The 13,183-nt window shown below is 45.2% G+C and overlaps 1 long non-coding RNA gene and 1 pseudogene across 1 annotated transcript; both read left to right on the forward strand.

Moving 5' to 3' along the window:
• The first annotated feature begins 1,336 nt into the window (after positions 1 to 1,336).
• LOC120917624 lies at positions 1,337 to 10,172 on the forward strand. The gene is made up of 2 exons (XR_005744219.1): positions 1,337 to 1,515; positions 9,761 to 10,172. It is a non-coding gene; the product is annotated as an uncharacterized LOC120917624 (long non-coding RNA).
• LOC120918042 lies at positions 3,359 to 3,464 on the forward strand (annotated as a pseudogene).
• Positions 10,173 to 13,183: the final 3,011 nt, after the last annotated feature.

A 13,183-nucleotide genomic window follows, 5' to 3' on the forward strand; every position in this document is an offset into this window, starting at 1 on the left:
AGGTGGTGCCTGAGAGTGTCGTGTGATGTCATGGTGCAAGGGTGCCAAGTGGAGTGGCCGGAGTCTCGTGTGCAGATCTGAGGGACAGGAGCAAGGCAAGCCAGGAGCAGGACTGTCAATGCTGTTTGGAGTGGAGGGACCACCTGGTGTGGAGAGAAACTGTCATTGTGACTCCGGAAGGGACGTGTTCTGTTGGGGATCTTTGCTGCTACACACTGCTGTCAGTATCGCTGTGAGAGTCAATTTCATGTTTATGTGCTGCCCATTCTAATTCCTTGCCCTCCTGAGTCCTGTCCCTGAGCTACATACTTACTATATCGGAAAAAGAATAAGAACTATGTTTTTTGCCTTAATATCTACCTTAAATCACATATTATACTTATTTGTAGCCGAAATACTGAAATTTTAAAACTGTAATTTCGTAACTTTTGGAAATGCCAGTAAAAACTTGGCTTTGCCAGTAAATTTTGGATGTCGTGTCCGTAAATTTCAGTCTGGTAGGTTGGCAAAACTGGTCCCTTGTACATAGACATTATTTATGGGTTTGAAATATTGTTCAAGGAAAAGAAGGAAAAAGAGACAGGAGGGAAAGGGGGGGGGGGGGGTTGAAAGAAAGAGAAAGAGAAAAAATGGGGGGGGGGGGAGAGAAGGAGGAAAAAAAGAGTAGGAGAAGAGAAACTTACCTGAAAAACAAAAAACACAGGGCCCTTGATAAGATTGATAGTAGTTTATAAAACCAGTGAAAAATGCTGGTGGGCAACTGTTCTGGAGCATATAGATTAATGAGGGGATCCCCCACTAATTACAAAAACAGTGACGTTCCGTTGCCGCCATCTTGCTATACCCCGCACAGCGGACATCTTGTTACACCCACCGAATTTTTGTATTTTACACTTATATTTAACAGTAAAGTGAGATGATTTACTGAATTCCAGTACTTAGAACTCCGTCTGACTGTTATAATGTTGCATTTTAAAAGCAGCGGCAAGCCTGCTCATCTCACAGGTTTACTAATCTGACAGAAGTTTGCTGCTTTTAAAATTCAACATCTAACCAGTCACATGGAGTTCTAAGTACTGTATATCACTATATAAACTCACTTTCCTGTTAAATATAAATGTAAAATGCAAAAGTGGGTGTAACAAGATGTCTGCATTCCCCCTTCTCAGTGTATCATTACTATTGAGGAGTGCGGGGTGTAGCAAGATGGCGGCGACGGAACGTCACTTCCGTTACCAATTCTGACGATTCACTAGCTCACTCCGCTGCGCGGGGCTCGCGCTGGCTGGGAGGCCGCTGTGTTGTCACATTCTGCTCCGGAAGTCATGTGACACTGCACCGCTCATACATAATGTTCACTGACAGGAGTAGCGTCATATAGATGGAGAGAGGATTGGGTTTTTTCCTCCCTCCAGCCTGCAGGTGGCAATAGAGAGCGCCACTGTGCAGTGAGGACAGACTGCAGTTTATTGTCTATCCCCTCGTCACTTAGCTGGAGGGAGAAAGGAAGAAGGTGTAAGTACATGGGGGGAAGAGGGGGGGACAACTTAGCCCCAGACCTTCCCTCTCTACTCCAGACGCCCCCCTCTGTTCCTCAGACCCCCCCATCTCCTCACCTACCCCCTCTTCTGACCTATCCCCCCAGACACCCCCCTCTTCCTCAGAGCCCCCTTTTCTCCTTCCCTCTCTCTTCCTCAGGGCCCCCTTCTTTTCACCTAGCCCCCCCCCCCCTGACACCCCTTCTCTTTCCCCACCCCCCTCTTCACACCTAGCCCCCTTCTCTTCCCTAGACCCCCCCCCCCAGATGCCCCCTCTTCTTCTCCCCCCCCCTTGCCTATACACCCCCCCCCCCATCTCTTTTACTCAGAGCTCTCTCTCTCCTCTTCAGACCCCCCTCCTCACCTTTTTCTCCCTCACTTCCTTAACCCCCCAGACACCCCCTCTTTCTCAGACCACACTAAAACACAAAGCAGTACACACACTACTCCTAGATTGTTCTACAATTCATGTAGACCTATGCCTTATCATTAAAAAAAAAAAAAAGTTATTCTGACAATGTTTATGTCTCTGTAATAAAAGTGTATAGAATATCATTTGTATTTAAAGGCACCCATCTTGAAACAAAATGTAATAATTGCATCCATATTAAATCAGAACTAAAGACAGCTTTCCGCCAATGGTCCCCGTCCCTCCCTGGCTTGCATACTCATTTGTGTGCCCTTTTCTTTCCTCATCTTTTTTGGTCCGCACAAGATGACATCACTCCTGTGCATGCGTGGGAGGCCATGAGTCTGGCATACGTGAAGGATTCTGTCCCCTATTTTGTAAGCGCTATAACTTTTGCGCAAACCAGTCGCTTATTGCGTTTTTTTTTTTTTTTTTTTACCAAAAATATGTAGAAGAATACGTATCGGCCTAAACTGAGAAAAACATTTTTTTTTTTTTTTTTAAATTGGGATATTTATTATAGCAAGAAGTAAAAAATATTGTATTTTTTTCAAAATTGTCGCACTTTTTTGTTTATAGCGCAAAAAATAAAAACCGCACACGCGATCAAATACCACCAAAAGAAAGCTCTACTTGTGGGGAAAAAAGGACGTCAATTTTGTTTGGGAGCCACGTCGCACGACCGCGCAATTGTTAGTTAAAGCGACGCAGTGCCGAACGCTGAAATTTCACCTGGGCAGGAGGGGGGTATATGTGCCCAGTAAGCAAGTGGTTAAAGCCTTACTCGACATTGAATAGAGTAGGGAAGTGCTACATTTCTGTCAGGTTCCTATTTTGTCTGGGATGCAGTTGTCAGCTGAACATTATAGACATTCACAATAAACACTATTTCTATTCTACAGAATTCCACTTTTCTGTGATGGCATCAGAGAACAACACACTATTAGTAAGGGCAAGATGCCAGTATTTTGAAAGTGCAAGAAGTAATTATCAAAGTGAAGTAGCAAGAAACTATTACAGCCGAGACACAGGGGGTGACTATGGAAGAAGTAAAGCAAGCTATCACAATCAAACGGGAAAAGCAAGAAGCCACTAATAAACATGAATTGCCAGTTACAGTGTGGAACTCCTTACATGAAACTGCCCCTCTCCATGAAACTGCCCCTCTCCATGAAACTGCCCCTCTCCATGAAACTGCCCCTCTCCATGAAACTGCCCCTCTCCATGAAACTGCCCCTCTCCATGAAACTCCCCCTCTCCATGAAACTGCCCCTCTCCATGAAACTGCCCCTCTCCATGAAACTGCCCCTCTCCATGAAACTGCTCCTCTCCATTTACTCCCTCTCTCCATGAAACTGCTCCTCCCCTAGTGAAAGTAGAATCTCTAGGTATCATTAGTAAGGTAAAAGAAGAAGCTTCTCGGCCTTTTGACTAAGATCAAGTGTAGTATCTATTCTTATCAGTTATCAGAGGAGCGCTGAAGCACCTCCTACATGGGAGGGTGGATGCAATCCAATGATGTCATTGCACCTGGAAGGATGGTTTCAGCAGGGACTACGCCGAGCTGCCCGACAGATACTGGGGGCCGGCCTATGGTTGCGTCTGAGCCATCTGGAAGGGTCCTCCTTGTGAGGATGGGCTGATCCCCGCTGAGCAAGAAGATGACAGGTCTGTCTCCGCTCACTGTGCAGAGTGGAGATGGAATCTGTCCCACTCTCCTCTATGGGGAAATTGAGTGAAAATAGACCGCCTATCTGTTTTCATCCAATCATATCCAATCCACCAAATGGATGGAAAATAGGACCGCCATCCGTCTGGATTTTGCGGACAGGATCGGATAGCAGCAGATGTCAGCGTACATGTCACCGCTGACATTCGCCGCTCCATAGGGTTGAATGGAGGGTCCGGTCAGGTCTGCCTGTCAGTTGGACCTGACAGGTGGACCTGATCGGACATCCTGTGTGAAAGGGCCCTTAGGGAGGTCTTCTGTCATTTCCTGCACCAATTACCACACAGAAAGTGAAAAGGATCTGTTCAGTAGGCGCACAGAGAGCAGTTAAAACCTGACAAAAGAACAAACTTTCCTCCATTCTCCAAAAAAAACAATTAAAATCTGTTGCATGTGTGTTTATAAAGAGAATAGACCCATCCTATCCCTGTGTCAATGCTTTAAAAAAAAAATTAAGCATTTGCTTCTCTAAATGTGATGAGCGAAAAGTTGTGTGCAGTGTCGCATGCATAGGTGTGAATGAAGCCTTATACATAAGCAGGGCCGTTTGAAGGAATTTGGGGGCCCCAAGCAAAATGGACATGGAGGCCCCCAACCCCCCCCCCCCCCCGCACACCCGCAAAGCCTACAGGAACCACAGCACAGCGATCCAAATACGAACAATTGAACATTTGCAAAAAAACATCACTGTACCAAAAAATCAGCCACTGTGCCGCATCAAACGCAGCCACTGTGCCCCATCAAACGCAGCCACTGTGCCCCAAACGCAGCCACTGTGCCCCATCAAACGCAGCCACTGTGCCCCATCAAACGCAGCCATTGTGCCCACTAAATGCCACCAATGTGCTTTTGAAGCCTATTAAAGCCTATGAATTCAGCCACCCGGCTTCAGAAAAGGGGCCGGATGCATGAATAGGGGGTGCAGTGGTGACGGTGTCCATGGATAGATTCATGCAATGCATAAATCTATCCATTATTCATTAAGGGGGTGGCTGGAGAGAGAGGGCAGCCTTAATGGGTGCACCGCCATTGCCTGGGTGGTGGACACAGAGAAGCCTCCCCATCAGACCAGCTATATAGCTGTGTCTGATAATAATTGTCACCTTGCAATCCACTTACACCCCTGTGAGAGTAGTGTACATTTCTGGCACCCTGAGCTGGTCTGATAAGGGGGGGGGGGTACTGTACAGATAATATAGCTGTGTCTAGCACCCCCCTCCCCTTATCAGACCAGCTCAGGGCGCCAGAAATGTACACTACTCTCACAGCACATAAAAAAATATAGCAGTTACAGCTATATTAGCTATATAGAATATATAAATTATATAATACAGTTATATATATTATAAAAATATAATATAAATAATCTGTGACTGCTATATATTAATATATATGTATAAATAAAAATAATAGCTGTACAGCATCAAAAACTAACATCTCATCATCAAGCCAGAAGTGCCCCCCCATCCCCCCCACACACACACAAAAACAAGAACAGGGCACCGGAGTTTGACACAAACACTGCACTTATTATCCGACCAAGTTCTCTGAGCGGCTCAACCCACCCATCACAATACCTTGGCTCGGACGGCGAAAAACAGGACACCCCACTGTCCCCAACCATCACAAGCTGACCCCCGCCCGTTACTGCACCAGGTACACAGAATGCGGCAGCTGTAGAGGACACAGAGCGTGCAGCCGCGCCGCCCAGGCAGAGAATAGATAGTTACACAGGCTCATCAGCGCAGGAGTGAAGAGAGGAGGAGGAAGACACAGGCTACGGTGCTGGAGGTGTGTTCCGGGCTGGCTGAAAAAGACTGCCTAAGGGAGTCTGGGCTTTTGTTAGATTCATGATGGTGTCACTCCTCCAGCGGGACCGCACCCACCTAGCAACGCCTGTGACCGCAAGGGCCCTGCTTGGGGGCCCCAGGCCAGTTCGGGGCCCCAAGCAATTGCTTGCATTGCCTCTCCTGTTCCGACGGACCTGTACATAAGTCTGCCATTGATGGTTTGAATTCTGGCGGGTTCAGCAGGAAGCAGCTGAGATTCAAACCATGTATGGGCAGGTACAACCAGCATGTTGGATTTTTACATGGGATTATTGCCAATGGCTATAGACGCTAGCAATGATCACTGTGCTCTCCCAGCAGGGAGAGCTCCTTGCGCCCCCCCATTTGGAGAACACAAAGCTCTGCGGGACAGATTTCCCCAACACTGACTGTGTTCATGGAGGAATCTAGCTAATTTCTTTCCTGCTACCAGAAAATCGTATCATATTTGTCCGGAGTATTACGCTATGTGCCTGTTTTCTCTTTACTCTTCTGGCTACTCCACACTTGGCTTCATGTTCTGACCACCGTTGGGTCACGGCACGCCATACACATATCCAATCATCCTCTCCTGGATAACATCGTTTGGAGATCTGGAGGTCGTCTGTGAGCTACAGCATTGTTCGGTCCAATCGCATCCACATTATGTCTTATTGACCCTCTCGAACATATGTTCCTTAGGGTTCAATCCCTCCAGTAAGCCTCTCTTCAGTTGGTGACGGCTTTTCTCTTTTTTTGGTTTCACGTTTGGAATTGTTTGGAGCACCATCACTTTACAAGTTTTTGGACTTTCATTCACTTAAGTGACTGTGTTTACACATATCATTCACCCATGAATTTATGAGATTCATATACATCATTTATTTAGTGCATTCATTCTTGTTTGTACCTTAGCGCTACATTTGTTTGTTTTACACGGAGCTACAGCTTGGCTTGGGTGCCCCTTCAGCAATCTGCTTGCTGTGGAGGCTCTCAACAAGACAGAGGGGCCAGGAGCTCCAGCCAGGAACCTGAGAAGAGGAGAATCTTGGCTGCCCTGTGCAAAACCACTGCACAGAGCAAGTAAGTATAACATAACTATCCAGACAGAGGGTCAGGAGTCGTGCAGCCTCATAGGACAGTCAGAATGACAGATGAGAATGAAGACTGACTGGATCCATTCATGAAAGCTTACTTACTATTGTGATGCTGTGATTGGCCCTCAGCCATCACTTGGAACCTGGGCCAATCATAGCACCTTGCACCATGTGATTAGTTGTAGCCAATCACAGCATCGCAATAGTAAGCAAGCTGTCATGAATAAATGCCATTCATGACAGTTACAACAGTGATTGTCACTGTTATAAGAAGTAACCGCGTAAAAAAAAAAATCTCTAAATACCCCCCCCCCCCCCCCCCCAAAATAGTATAGTTTCTCAGCTGAGGAATAGGACTGGGACACTACTGGTCAACCGGAATTATCAGTTGTGAGGAAGTCAGGCAGCCTATGTGTTAACCGGTTCCATAGCGGTCCGGACGCTGTGCACAGGCTCTTAGCCATCCTGTCTCTTGGACATTTTGATATGATGCAGCCTCAATCCCCTTTTGATTTCACATTCTACACAGTCCACCCTTGTGAGTATAGTTACAGGTCATACTACACCTAGTCTGCACTAGGTGTAGTATGACCTGTAGAGGCTTTTTAAAGCAACGTTTATGGCCAAATTTTGCATACTTTCATTTTTTTGCCGGTTTACAAGTGTGCAGTTATATGGCTTAACAAGTCTTAGGTAGAATTAATATCTCCTAAACCTGTACGGTTTAGTAGATATTCACTTTGCATGCATGCGCTCTGAATGCCCGGCTGGACCTTGCCTGGAAGAAGACTCCCACGCAAATGCGCGGGAATTACGTCATCGCAGGTCCGGCTACTCACAGCGCTGGAGCCGCGAACCCGGAAGAAACGCAGAGGGCAAAATGTCAGCTCCCTTGGCGTGGACCGGGCTACGATATGGGTGCTTTGATCTAAGGTAATTATTTCATAATGAGCTAGTATACGGTGCATACTGGCTCATTCTGCCTTTGCCTTGCAGGTTTTTTTTTTTTAAATGCAAGCGCTTTAAGCTCATCTCTGTGAGGAAAGACTTTGTTCTGTCCAGTGATCTCACCTAGGTGTATGTATAATTAGTGAGATCACCACATTTAAATCCATTGACAGACAATGAATGACAAATGTAATTCTCATCAAGATAAAGAGTAAACACTGACGCAGACTTAATTTTCCAAGAACTGTGATGAGAGGTCTGGGCAAGGGTGAGGTCATGCATCTATAGTCTAACCTGTGAGTACAGAAATGTAGGCATGCAGCAAAATGCTGCATTTGCTGAATTGTTTTTAAAGGTGTGGGCTCCAAGGCTGTCATCCTTAACTTGGCTTGACTAACTAGTAAGTCACTGACTTGCCACAAGCAAGACAGAATTTTCAAACTTCGTTGGCTGCTTGCTTGTCCAAGGTCAATGACTCGCTAGGTAGCAAAGCCAAGTTAAAGATGCCTGCACTTTAAAAAACAAGTAGGCCATTGTATTTTTCATATTTCTGTCTTTACAGGTTCACTTTAAAGGTGAGGTTCCCCCTTAAAACAAATTTCTAAAAATACATTTGGAAGACTGCTTACACTGCGGGTAGGCTGGCTTTTTTTTTTTTTTGTTGTTGTACATACCTCGATATCGCCGTTTCATCCCTCGACTTCCGGGTATGAGTCTTGTGGCGGTGGGCGTTCCTAGTTGATTGACGTTCCTCCGACCGACGCATACTTGACTTCACGACTTTCCGAAAAAAGCCGAACGTCGCTGGGCAGGCGCCGTATAGAGCCGACTCTATACGGCGCCTGCGCAATGACGTTCGGCTTCTGTCGGAAACTCGTGACGCGCAGTATGCGCCGGTCGGAGGAACGTCAATCAACTAGGTCCAGCAAGACTCATACCCGGAAGCCGAGGGATTAAACGGCCATATGCGATATGATCGAGGTATGTACGGAAAAAAAAAAAAAGCCAGCCTACCCGCAGTGTAAGCAGTCTTCCGAATGTATTGTTAGAAATTTGTTTTAGGGGGAACCACCCCTTTAAGGCTAGGTTCACACATGTCTGGCACAAATTTCCCCTCAGTTTTCAATGTGAATTTCTAAAGCAGCGGTTCAGCTGCGATTTAGATGCGGTTCAGATGAAAATTTTGGAGCCAGAGGCCACCGGCATCTTTAAAGTAGAACTATAGGACAAACGTTTGTTTTAATTTTGGATAGAGTGAGGAAGGTTTATACCCCTGTCAGATTATTTTTCCCTATATGTGTGCCTTTGTAGAGATTTCACTTCCTATCCCATAGGCAAACATGAATGAGAGGAAATTCCTGCAAATTAAGGGAATTCCTTGGGGACTCCTAGCTCATCAGAACTAGTGTCCCCATTGGAAGTTTTTCAACCTTTTACTTTTCTGGGATTTCTTTTACTTTTTCTTTGATTTTTAATGGTAAACAGGACAAATGGAGAGGGTGAATTTTCCTAACGTGAGAACAGACAGCAATAAAAACTTGACATGTGTTTTAATTCCTATTCAGTCTATCCAAAACCCCCCCAAAAATATACTTTAACATTAGCTGGTTGTTAAGGAGCAAGCTGGGAAACCAGCCGCGGTGTCCTTACCAACAGATGACTTATCAGCTGTCATTTGAGTGTAAAAAAACAATGACGGCAATAAAAAATTGTAAAAAAAAACGGCGTGGGGCTCCCCTCAATTTTACCAGGTTCTTTTGGGTCTGGAATGGATTTTAAGGGGAACCCCCCAACGAAACAAAAAAAATATATATGTATTAAAAATAGCATGGCAAAATACCAGGTCACCTACCCTCAAAACACCTTGTCTCCATGTTGATGGGGACATGGGCCTCTTCCCCACAACCCTGGCTGATGGTGGTGGGTGCCTGTGGGCAGGGGGCTTATTGGAATCTGGGGCCCCTATATTTTGCATTGTACCCCAACTCATTCACCCAAAAAAGTGTAAAAAAGAAAAAAAACAGAGACATTTTTTGACAATTCATTTATTAAAAACAAATAAAAACAATGCCCCCCCCCCCCCCCCATGTAGATCTGTCGTCAATCACGAAGCATGGCAGCAACGCCTCCACAACTCAACAATATCACTGTTATTTGACAATGACAGTTTAAGTATGCCAAATCTTCTTCTAAGTAAATTGGTATCTAAATCTTATTTTATTTTTTTTCAGGACTGCATGCATGGCAGGAGGTTTGTAAGGAAGAACTTGGAATAAAAAGATTGCAACTATGCAGGATAAATTGACTCCCATTGTCCAGCATAACGATAGACTCCCAGCACAGCAGAAGGCACAGAAGTGTCTGTATGCCCAGCAACAACAAAGCACAATTAATGAAAGTAGGGTAAATAATCAGAGTATTTCACTGTACAGTGTTCAACACAATGTGAAGATAAGGAATCTTAACACCCACTTAAACCAGCCAGATATCCAACACATTTGGAATACCCACAGAAAAAAAGAAATGCCGCAGTTGGTATTAAAAAAACAAAAACAGATGCGTAATTTCCAGGAACACTGGCGCCAGAAGTTCTTGGTAGACTATGATTGGAAGACAGAGGAAGCTGTCTGTATACTGTGTGGGTTGCACATGCGGTCACTAAGAAGCTGCACTTTGGAACGTCATGCCCAACGTCGCCATCCAGAGTCTGTCCATTACCCTGAGAAAACCTGCAATGCCCTGTGGAAGACTTGGAACAAAGAAAAGCACATCTACCCTCTATGTCAGTGGTTCTCAACCTTTCTAGTGCCGTGACCCCTTGATAGAATTTCCCAAGTTTTGGGGACCCCTAACGGTAAAATTATTTTCCTATTGTGGGTTGTCGGCACAAGTAATTTGCACCCCTAACACACGGACATTTAGCGCTCCCTGAGTCCCTTCCACTCGTACAATATTAAAACCCCTTATAGTACATTTTAAGATGTACCACTCTTTTTCTTTTTCCTCCTTTCTTTCCCTTTTATCTCTCTCTATCCTAATTTCTTGTTTGTTTTCACCATCCCCTCTCTAGCCGTCTTTCTTGTTCTTTCTCTTATTCTTTCTCTCCCTTTTTTTTGTTGGTCCTCCCTCTCTTTTCCTCTCCCTTCCATGTATTCTCTATTTTTATTCCTTCTCTTACTCCCTGGTGGGCAGTATGGGATCAGTTGCAGTGCTGGCGGGGAGTTGGGATCAGTGGCAGTGCTGGCGGGGAGTTGGGATCAGTGGCAGTGCTGGTGGGGAGTTGGGATCAGCCAACTTAGGTGCTCCTGATCAAGGTCATCTGCTGATCTGAGAACTGTAGTGGGGACTTTTTAAGGCAGCTCTAATCACAGGTAGTGTTACTCCGACTTTGTGGTTTCTTGTAGAAGTGACACCTATGCTGAAATCAGCAGATAGGGTCTCCACCAGCCCCTCCCACTTCACATTCCTCACCAGTCAGCTGACCTCTAGTCCCTGCCCCCCAGCTATGCCGTGAACTGAATGGGGGCGGCTGTGAAGATGCTGAGTTGGCCGGCCGCGGGCTTCAGGAACAGCCCAGGTTTTGGTGACCCCTGGCAAATCCTCATTTGACCCCCAAGGGGGTCCCGACCCCCAGGTTGAGAACCACTGCTCTATGTCATGCTGGAAGCAGTATAAGTGACACAAGCATGTGCCAGGAAGAGATGGAAAGTCAGCCAAATTGGCACGAAAATCATAATCCAAGTATGAACGCAGAGGGCTATATGGCTATGCAACAAGAGCAAATAGAAAGTGTTTTGAAGAGCACAAATTCACAGCATGAAGGTGTATAGCTGATAAAAAGCTGATATACACCAAGAAAGATAGGCTATGCAATGTGACTCTATTTTGTGCTATATAGGCACACTTGGCACCAGAAATTATTTGCTTTCTGTTAGTAATGGTTACACTGTTTAGTGTTTCTTTTTAATAATAAAAATTACCTGAAATAACCATTTGTGAAAAGCTTTTGTCCGTGTGCATAGGACTGTCAGGCCTCGTACACACGACCGAGTTTCTCGCCAAAAACCAGCAAGAAACTTGCTGGGAGATATTTTTTGCTGAGGAAACCGGTTGTGTGTACATTTTTCGACGGGGAAACTGTTGAGAAACTCGACGAGCCAAAAAGAGAGCAAGTTCTCTATTTCCTCGACGGGAATGGAGAAACTTGCCTTGTCGAGTTCCTCGACAGCCTAACAAGGAACTCGACGAGGAAAACGATGTGTTTCGCCCGTCGAGTTCCTCAGTCGTGTGTACGATGCTTAACTCTCAAAACGCTGGTGTTTTTTTCTCCAGTTTAAAGAAAAACTCTGCTTTTGCTAAAGAAAAAAAATTACCCTTTCCATTTCAGTCTGACGGCAGTTATGATTTTCTAAGATTGGCAACCTGGCATCCTTATATGGATACCTCCTGTATAACGGTTATGTACAGAACTCCCCACAAATGTATTTTTTGCTCAGTTGATTGATTTGTTTATTAGGCTGGCCATACACACATAGGTTTCTTTTGTTTTTCACTGCTGGCTATTGTATTCTGACAGATGACACCTGCGGCTGTCAGATTACCCGAATAATGGCTGCATCTGTTTTGATGCAATCACTGTTCGGCTGACAGTTTCCACCCAGGTCCTTCAACCCTACCCGTCGATGGATTGAAATTCAGGAGGTCCATGCTGAACCAGCTGAATTTCGATCTATGGCTGTCTTAAAGGAACACTAAAGGTTCGTTTTTTATTAGATCAATTGATTGCTGTAAGCTAGAGCATTTAAATATCACTTACCTCGTTTTTCCTTTTGACCTCCAAAATACAGTAATCCAGGTTTGAAAATGCCATTTCCTGTCTCTCCTCTTCTTGCTTTCCACCAGCATCTGAGCCGTTTTGCATGGTGGAAAGCAGAATGTGCTCACCCCCTCCCTATGACTACAGCCCTGCGTGAAGATGCTCTCTTATCCCTCACAGGCATGGAGGCTAAGCCTAATGGGAACTGTAGTTCCCATTAAGCCATGATGTAGCAAGAATGAATGTGCACCGCAAACCAGGAAGTCAGTGAGAATAATGATTCAGGAGTGACGGAGGTGAATAAAACAGCTCGATTTCAACAGGTATCAAACTAGTTATAATGCAAAATATTACTTTTTACTTAATCAGCTACTGTCAGACTTTAATTTAAGAGGAAAATATTTTTGTCTTTACAACCCCTTTAAGGAACAATAATTAGAGGTAGAGAGTGAAAGAGAAAATAAAAGAAGATTATGAGGCCCCGTACACACCTCCGAGAAACTCGACGGGCAAAACACATCGTTTTGCTCGTCGAGTTCCTTGTGAAGCCGCCGAGGATCGCGGCGACCCAACTTTTCACATTGACTAACGAGGAAATAGAGAACATAGAGTCATAGAGTCTCTTTTTGGCCCGACGATCCTCGTCGGTTTCCTCGGCGAAAAGTGTGCACACGACCGGTTTTCTCGGCAGAATACGTCTCCCATCGATTTTCTGGCAGAATTCTGCCGAGAAAACCGGTCGTGTGTACGGGGCCTGAGAGTAGATGATCCAGTTTGGAGCCTATCCAGTGATTTCCTTAGTTGACAATAAAATCACTGTCTAAAGTTTATTGAAAGG

This window comes from Rana temporaria, chromosome 11, assembly GCF_905171775.1.
Source record: "Rana temporaria chromosome 11, aRanTem1.1, whole genome shotgun sequence".
Taxonomy (NCBI): Eukaryota; Metazoa; Chordata; class Amphibia; order Anura; family Ranidae; genus Rana; species Rana temporaria.